Raw genomic sequence first — 9,455 nt, forward strand, 5'->3', positions numbered from 1 at the left:
TGTTATTGTATGAGATGGTAGTTAAACAAAATATTTCCTACAAAGTTTATCTTTTAAAACATAATTGAGTATATTAGATGTACACTTACTTGAGAAATCACATTTTTTCTTTTGTGCAGTGGCACCATAGGCAAAAATATTTTCCAGTGAAAGCATTTAGTCCATAGGCCATGGCGAGAAATTTCCAGTCTGAGCAGCAGTACCCTAGGAAAACAAAATGAAAAATGCTTCATTGGGTGAACCATTTCCTGTTTCAAGTTGAATGGATCCTAATTCACAGTGTACCTATCATGTACTGAGACATATAGTAAGTTATGTTCATAGCTAGAATATTTACATAATCTCTAGTAATTCATGAAAAAAAAGTTATTTTATGACATAAAATAATGTATTTACCATATTACTTTGTAGTGTATTCCGTCCACCTCGATACCATTTTGTTGAAGGTCATCAACTTCTGCAAACACAGGCCCAAGACAATTTTTTACCTCTAAATATACCTCCTTTCCTGTAGAGATATAACTTTACAATGTTTAATATTCACCGTCTCTTAAAAGCTGGCATTCTTCATAAAACTGCTGGATTTTAAAATATTACCATTATACAGAGCGATGGGGTACTGGTGGTCACAGTCATGTTCTTGTTCATCGAGTATATTGAACACAGCCATGACAGTGCCAATTTTATTGCTGGTGCGTCCTCCATCAGCAGCAAAGCGCAGGCGGAGTTCGTTGCCATTAGCTTGTGCAGTGTTCTTTATACTTTGGATGGACAGCACATGACTGAAAATTGCTTTTATATCGCGTCTTACTCCATCTCCTTTTTTAGCATGTGGTAAATAAGAATGAAGTCTTAACTTTTTCTTTAAAAACTCCATAGAGGTCTATTCAATTTGATGATTATTTCTTTGTAATTGAATTTTTGTGATTTCTATACTGGTCAGATTTTATTCACTATAGTCTCGCTTGGCTTCGGTAGTTAGGTACGTGTAGTTAAAATAAATTATATTTGTTTTCACAGACCTCTGATATTGAATGTAAGGCAATGATCCCATTTTGCCTGTTTCTCTCCTGTTTCAGAACACTGATTGGCGGAAGGATATTTCTTTCCTCGTCTGGTAAAACCATCCTCAACTCATGGCATGCCTGGTCTGAAATCAAGCCTTCATCTTTCGCAACAAGTACATGCTGCGTCGTCCGACAAGTAGAGTTTTCTTTCTCGTCACCAGCATCGTGTCCAAAGGGAATGACAACTTCACTTCCTTCTACAGTGAACTTAATCTGAAGAAGATGACAGGGGTTCCCTTTAAAATTTGTTTTCATACGAATATAGCTAGATAGACAGATTGATCGCCACATAGATGTATATTTTTTTTTCGCTACTTTGCTGCTAGTCAACGTCTCAGTTCTAGTTTCTACGAAAAAATAAAATTGTTACATCCCTCGATGGGCTCAAACTCCTCCAGTCCTTCCACCGATTGAGCCACTAGTTGCCTGACTCATCTTTTCTTACTATTTCTGGCTGCCGGTGTTAATTGCCAGAAGTCCTTTTTGGTATTATAGAAAATATTTTCAGTCTCTCTGTTTCTCTGCTCTAGCAGCATTCCCTCAGCATTTGCTTGTTGAAGCTGAGCTTGGACTTCATTCAGCTGAGTTGCAATGGAGCTGTACTGGATTCTCAAATTGTTGTTCTCTTTTCGTAGACGCCTTATTTCGGCCTCATAAACCTCTCTAAGGGATGGCTGTGTTTGTGCCAGTGTACAACTCTGTTCTCGATTGTGTTGAAAATGAGTTAGAAAACTCCCATCGCTGACGGACTTGACCTTAACTTTCGACAACATTACTAAGTGAGTATCAGTCGTCACTACACCCGGACGTTTCTGTAGTTACCATTATTTTGTGTCTTGTGTTCATTCATGGATAACTTAAACAAAGCGATTGCTTTTAGTAGATCGCTTTAGACTCGTCAATAGATCATTCTTAGCAGGGAGGTGAGAAAATAACCATCTATTGTTTTAATCGTTTCTTATGAAGCGGCCACGTGTAATTAGATGGTTTCTCTTTTAGTTCCCTTTCAAAATTCTTCGTCGTCGAAACCAATGTGTTGGCTTATTTTAACATCGATGAGAGTAAATGCGAGTAACGTGCACCCATGTTCCGACATGCATTCGAGAACGATTGTTGAATATATTTGCACGGATCATATCTTAAAAGCTTTTATAGTTTTTTAAGCATTGTCAAGTTACCGCCTCAATTTCAATACTAATTAGGCGGCGTGTGCGCGATTGTTTGCGGAGGCGGAGCTTAGCATCTATTGATATTCTCGCGGGAAGTTTAAAATAGGTCACTTGTATTCTCGTGGGAGACTCCAAGGACAAAACTCGCGTTTTGCGACTACTTCCAAAGTTTGAAATTCCTTGAAAATTCCTATAATGCTTTCTAGAATGTCAAATAAAAATAACCGTATGGTAAAAGAGAAATCTAGCAATTGAATGAAGATAAATTACGCCTGAAAGTGCGCTGAGATCGACTTCTTATACAAGCAGAATGCTAACATTTTCAAGGCAAATTTGCCACCTCTTCTGAAAGCGCAAGAGCAAAGTGAGAATGATACACTGTTCAATTAAACTTTCTTCTCTAAAAGCCTTATGGTAAAAGTAGCATTTGAAAAGTAGTTTATCCGTAAACGAATAGAACGTAAGCCTTCCTCGACATTTTCAGCCCTTTTCCTTTATTGTTTGACAATCCTTTTCTAATTACCTTTTAAATTTAGCGCCAGTGTCTCAATAAAAGTCCAGGATATGTCGCTGACTTCTGGGTGACAATCTTTATAGTAATAAAGATTGTCGGTGGAAAATGTCGTTTGAGATCAGGAGAGTGAAGACAAATCTTGCCGTCTGGAAAATCAGATGCCATCTTCATGGCACGTAAAACCTTCAGTGGCATTCAGTTATTCATCTCTCAAAGACTTCAAAATTAATCTCGGTTTTTGTTTTTTGTTTGTTCTTTTTCCCAGAGGATGAAAAACTTCGTCAATACGGCTACACGGGTGACAAAGTCTGTGATATTGTCTCGAAAAGTTCAACTCATTGAACTTCTCGCGATTTTTTCAGCGATGTAGTAGCTGTCGCCATCGCAGCAGTTGAGCGAGGGTGGCTACACGGCTGATTTGCACTGCGCGCTGGCGACGCGACAAATTTAGAAAAAATTGCATCACCATCGCAAGCAAAAAATCGCTCTCGTTGCTGCGGCTTAACATTGTGAGATGTGGAACCGGGCTGCCGGTCAGTTTCACGGAATGAGTTTAATTCAAACAAGTTTCATTCGTGACCATTCACACTTATTCAAATTTCATTTGGTTTCACCACTCTTTGACAGTCTCTCAGTTGCGTCATTCTGTGTCTTGACCAACCCTCCCTGAGTAGCAAGTGACCTTGAACGAAAAGTAACTCCCTCCTCCTCCCCAGGGTAAGATTTGACATAAACGCGCCTTCGCCAAATATTCAAATTTCGCGCTTGTGCAGTAATCGGCTATGTTCGAATTTACCTCGTAAATTTCGCTATTGTAATGGTAGCGAGTTTGGATTTCCCTCGTGAATTAATAAGTCATTGTTTGGCTCTAAAGCTATTTTTTCAAAATATCCTCTTATGGCCATATTTGAGACACTAAACAAAGGGTATTGTCTTTGAATTTGATCAGCTTTTCTTGATACGGAGTAGTGCATAAACCGTTACCTTCAATTGAAACTTTCATGTCTAAAATGGATAAAGAATTGTCAGAAATTTCGCAAGTATATTTCAGAGCCGGGTGAGAAGAATTGACTGCGTTTATGAATTGAGTGAGCTCCTCTCTGGTAGATGAGGTAGCACAGATACAGTCGTCGATGTAGCGACCGTAGAGTTCAGGTTTGGACCCGTTGTATTGGCTGAAAAATTGATGTTCGACAAAACCTACAAAAAGTTTGGCATAGCCAGGTTCCATTTTGGTGCCCATCGCTACAGCATTGGTTTGTTTGAAGAAGTTGTTTCCGAATGAAAAACAATTGAGCACTATTTCGGCTAAGCGTAGTAGTGTTTCAGTTTTAGGTTCCTTAACAGTACGTTGATCAAAAAAATGTTTAAGGGCCAGACGGCCTTGGTCATTAGGAATGACAATGTAAAGAGACATAATATCCATGGTGAAAAGAAGTTTGTTTTGGCCAAGGAAATTAAAGTCTCGAAAAATTTGAAGAGCGTGTTTGCTGTCTTTAATATATGATGGTAAAGTTTTGACGATGGGAGCCATAATTTTGTCTAGATAGCTGAAGATAAGTTCGGTAGGGCAACTGCAAGCCGAGACAATGGGCCGACCCGGGTTGTTAGGTTTGTGAATTTTAGGTAAAAAGTAAATACTAGAAGTCCTAGGAGTGTTATGATGAGATTTTTTGCTGTGGCCGGCAATTCTTGTTTAGTTATGAGTTGTTGATTGTATTCTTGACGGAGTTTTGATTGCTGGAACACTCTATTTTGCATGTTTTATAGGCTCTGCGTCATTACAGGTCAGTCAGTTATGTGATGTACGCACCCTAACTCCTAACGGAGAACCTTGTTTCATTGGTGAGATTGATGGTAGAGGCGTGGTCTGACTTATTTGTTAGATGACTTTGGCGCTCATATGCTACGCGTTAGAAATCAAGTCATATTTGGTTTGTTGTACTTTTGGAAAAACTTTCCACAAGTCAGTAACAAACCGGCAAGTCAAACTTCCGTTAGGGAAACTTTTGGCGACTACATTACCTTATGTTTTATATTTTAGATAGATAGATAAGATAGATAATAATCTTTAGACAGGGTGCGTTCTCACAGAAGTGGTTTTCAGAACGGCCCTATAAGCACCCACCCAACCCACCCCAGGGGAGGACATCCATCACACAGTATACTCGTGCGTGGGAAATTAACGTCTCCTACCCCTAACCTTGCAGGAGACGGGACCTCCATTTATTCGTCCCTATCCGAGAAGACTAGAATATCTAACCATTTCTTGATGTTACAGAAAGGAAGCATATTCTTCTCAGTTATTTTAAGACCTTGAGTGTTGGTCCGGCCGGGGCTCGAACCCTCGACCTCCCGCACAACAGTCCAGCGCTCTATCCATTGAGCTAACCGGGAGGCGGTTAGAAGAGTTCTTGACTTTTGGGTTTTTTTTTCCGAAGAGAGCTATCATTTTCTCTTGTGTATCTATTAAAACTACCAAACTTGGAACACAACGTTAATTCAATTTCTCGGTTGTTAATACTCGCATCCTTTGATTTAAACGCAGAGTACGACTCCCCGACGGGCCCGGTTAGTACACCTTTTGCTGTTCAGCACGAGAAAATACGCATTCATTTGCGTTAAAAGGCGAGCAATTGTGTGAAAATACAATCATTAAAGACAGAAAACCGTCATTTGCGCGTAAACAAGACTCAATAACGATTTTGCATTTTAACCAGCAATCAATTGGGCATTCTTATGCGTCATTCATCAAACAAAAGAGAAAAATACACTCTCATTTGCGGTAACCTTCAAGTCATTTACACCTTCTTAAAAGTCAATGGAGACAATAAAGAAACAACACTGTTTGCAATTCAATAGTATTCCTAGACAGCATTAGTATGAATAAGACAATCATTTATGCGCTTTTACAAACAATCGAGGGTTTTTTTATTTTCAATATTCACACATCGAATTTCAATTGAAATATACCTATTCCAGAATAATTATGTTTTGAATTTCACTTTACTCTCCAATAATCTCTCTGTTCAAACATTTTGGCCAATAGGTCTGCATAAAGCGGTACGACTGCGCACTTTTAGCCACAGGCAGTGTCGATGTTTCTGTGCAGAGCTTCGAGCAGTTTCTGTGTTCGAAACTCCCCCACTGGGATTCCCCTAGCCCTGGCCTCATCTCCGTTATCCTTGCATCTTTGAATTTCCGGATGTGAGATGTCAGCTTGACGCCGCTTTCAAACAGCTTATTGCCTGCTCCACGATGTTTAGGAAACGACCGAAGGGAGGAAGCGTTATAAGCTCCGTGCTTGGGGCGGGAATGACCGGGTTTCGATGGGCCGATGCTCCGTCATACACAAAGATCCCCTCCTCATCGGCATCTAGTTTTTTTCGCGCCTGTGCCAAGAAGTTATCGAAACACACAGCATTCATTCCGCCAACAGCTGCTGAAGAAAACACATGTCCATTAATAGGCGGAATTGCCATGGTCACGGTCAAGTTTCTGCAAATCAAGTCTGTTTCTGTCAGCAGGAAGCAGAAAGGGGCCTCGCAATTTTCACTTAGAAGAGCACCCCGTCTGATGTCCTTGCCACGGTGCAGTCATGGATCTCGGGTTTGAGTGGTAGTTTATTCGAGCAAGTGTGAGTAAACAGTTTTCATTGATGATTTCCTGTAGGCAATCTCTCATCTTATCATCCACGCGAACCTTGTTTCTACCTCCTCGTGATCTCACCTGGATCCTGCCCTCTCTGATGTAGCGCGCCACAATGCCTCTTACCGTTGATCAGTTCACTCCGAGCGAGTCCGCGACCACAAGATAATCTTCCTCCTCAAGTCCTCTCACGATACTCTCTCTGTGTTAGAGTAGTGTTCGGTCTCTTCGAAGCGAATTCACTGGACGAACTCTACTGAATGTAAATTCAGGCAAAATCGGTGTTCAGTTGAAAATCGCTACTTGCATATTGAATATAAAAAAGCACTGAATTGTTTGTACAAGTGCATTAATAATTGTCTTATTCATACTAATGCCGTCCAGTAATGCTATTGTATTGCAAACAGACTGACAAAAATGTTAATGAATGGTTCATGGACTATATTATTTGTGTATTGTCTCTATTGACTGGTGTAAATGATGTTTAGTGGTAGCCGAAGTTGAGCCGAAGTGAAGCCGAAGTTGTAGCCGAACTAATGCCGAAATTCGGAGCCGAACCTACTCACTCATAACTACACTTATAAGGCATCTGCCGATCACGTTTACGTTACGTTATAATCCGTGAGAGGGTGATGACCTGACTGACTGTTCACACGACTGATCACACCTTTCAACTCATCATCATTCGTCATCATTCGGCTACCATTTCGGCTCTAAATTCGGCTCAATACTTCGGCATTAGTTCGGCTACAACTTCGGCTTCACTTCGGCTCAACTTCGGCTACCACTTCGGCTACCACTTCGGCTACCACTTCGGCTCAACTTCGTTCACCACTTCGGCTCTACTCCGTTCAACACTCGGTTCCAATTTGACCGAGCACATTTTTCATTCATTTATTACACTCGGACCCAAGCCGCGCGGGAATGCTTATCCAGACTACCTACACTACTTCCGTTTAGAAGACTTTTGGCGACTGCATTACCTTATTTTTTATATTTAATTTTATTTCCGTGTCCTTGTTCTTCAAGAGCCCTCGACTTTTGCGCTTTTTTCCGAGGAGAGCTCTCACTTTCTCTTGTGTATCTTGTTAAGAGTACCAAACTGGAACACCTCAATTAAATTTCTCGTTTGTTAATACGCGCATCCCCTGATTTAAACGTAGACAAATTCAAAAGACTTCCGAAGATCGTCAATTTTGGCTTTTTTCCGAACTTGGGCACGGTAGATCTGAGAACGATACGGTGCAGGTCATATAAAAATAGTTGCAAAGATAAATTCAATACATATCACTGGTTTCTGTAGTGTAGTGGTTATCACGTCCGCTTTACACGCGGAAGGACGCGGGTTCGAGCCCTGCCAGAAACAGTTTTTTCGAAAAACTTGTCTTGAAGCAAGAGAGTCCTAATCAATGATCTACTTTTATTTCGACAAAAAAATTGGCTCATTGGCTCTGACCCTTCAGATGTTTATTATCCATTCCCTCCCCTGGTTTATTCATTTCTGTAGATCCTCACTTGTCACAATTTGCTTTAACCATTTCACTCCCAAGATCTCACTAATAATTCTCCCTGTTGTCCGCCATACATTCCTAATAATGTTTGTTTTGAGAAATTGGTGTTGGATCGACCAATAATCACCTGACTGCTATTTTTCTTTATTCTCCTCACTTGTCTCCCTGATATTGTATTGATATTGTAAGGAGAAACTCTGTCTTGATCACTCATGGGAGTTTAAGGGTTAATCTATAATCTTGAGTTATTACACGACTCGGGAAGTCAGAGGGCCAATAACTAAATTCAACCAATCAAAATGCTCTACTGCCGGTCAATATTCTCTCAGTATTGGACCGGCCACTGTCCCGAATGGTCCCGAATGATACCGCACTTGTGTCCCTTTGAATTTCAGTCGTGTAATAAATCTCTGATTAACCAAGCTTGCTCGGGACCGTACTGGAAGAATATCGGCCCTCGGTCTTTTTTGTATGGACCTCGCTGCGCTCGGTCCGTACTGTCAAGACCTCGGGCCGATATTCTCCCAGTACGGCCTTCGCGCTTGGTTAATAAGATATATGTAGTAGTCATGTTTTTGTGAGGTTGTAGAAACAGAAAAATGAAGTGATAGAGCAAGAAGCGAAATTCTTCATCAGGACTTGGTCATTTGTGATTACAGTGGCTCACGATCATTCCTTTTCTTGTGTGATGCAAATGGTGCTAAATGGCTCTCATAGTAATACCATAATTGTCTGACCATTTTTGATTGTTTGTTAGATTAACAACTTGTTTTGAAGTCTCACTGGACACCACTCGTGTGCTTGTACCTAACGTTAGGTCCCTAAGTTAAAGAAGCTCTCAATCAGACGTAAGAAATGTTCCTAAATGCGACTCTGATCAAAAAACCAGTTACGCTAGCCTATCCACGTCAAAGTCGTGATACAAGCGTTTATCCACCCGCTTTTATAACAGCAATTAATAAAATACCCTTTTCACTTTCAATGTGTTTGGCCTTTTTGTCTAGTGGCATGATTCTCCATGACGAGTCATGGCACAGGTGATTTGCCACCTGCTTTTATAGTAACCATACCCTTTTCTCGTAGTATTCAGACATGTCCGGCCTGTTGGTCCAGTGGCATGATTCTCGCTTAGGGTGCGAGAGGTCCTGGGTTTGACTCCCGGACAGGCCCGATCTTCGATGCTTTTGGAAAAATTTTTTAGATGCTATCAAACCGGGAAGTCAAACTTCCTTAGAAAAATTCATGGCGATTGCATTACGAATAGATTATTGACCAAGTGTGAGGTCGAGATGGCTGAGTATTGGCCAAGTTCGAGAACGACTCTATCTAAGACATTGCCAAAAAACTACGATCTTCGTACTTCCGCTCCACGCAGTGGTATTCTCGCATGGGATCTAAGCAGGTAATCTCAAGCGGGCAGGATGGGCCCATCTTGCCCTCTCGGGTAGCCAATCAGAAAACGGTATTTGCTTCATGTTGCCCACGGGCACTGTCAGCGATATAATAATATATGTGATACACTTATGTACACGCATGTACTTGTTTC

General features: G+C 40.9%; 1 long non-coding RNA gene and 2 other non-coding genes across 3 annotated transcripts; all 3 read left to right on the forward strand.

Annotated features, from left to right (window-relative positions):
• The first annotated feature begins 114 nt into the window (after positions 1-114).
• LOC148723197 (uncharacterized) lies at positions 115-1,444 on the forward strand. Its single transcript, XR_015991381.1, has 2 exons — positions 115-307; positions 1,080-1,444. It is a non-coding gene; the product is annotated as an uncharacterized LOC148723197 (long non-coding RNA).
• Positions 1,445-7,691: 6,247 nt separating this feature from the next.
• Positions 7,692-7,764, forward strand: Trnav-uac (transfer RNA valine (anticodon UAC)). The gene has a single exon. It is a non-coding gene; the product is annotated as a tRNA-Val (tRNA).
• A 1,243-nt stretch (positions 7,765-9,007) lies between these two features.
• On the forward strand, positions 9,008-9,079 carry Trnap-agg (transfer RNA proline (anticodon AGG)). The gene has a single exon. It is a non-coding gene; the product is annotated as a tRNA-Pro (tRNA).
• The last annotated feature ends 376 nt before the right edge of the window (positions 9,080-9,455 follow it).

Source organism: Stylophora pistillata, chromosome 9 (genome assembly GCF_964205215.1).
Source record: "Stylophora pistillata chromosome 9, jaStyPist1.2, whole genome shotgun sequence".
NCBI lineage: Eukaryota > Metazoa > Cnidaria > Anthozoa > Scleractinia > Pocilloporidae > Stylophora > Stylophora pistillata.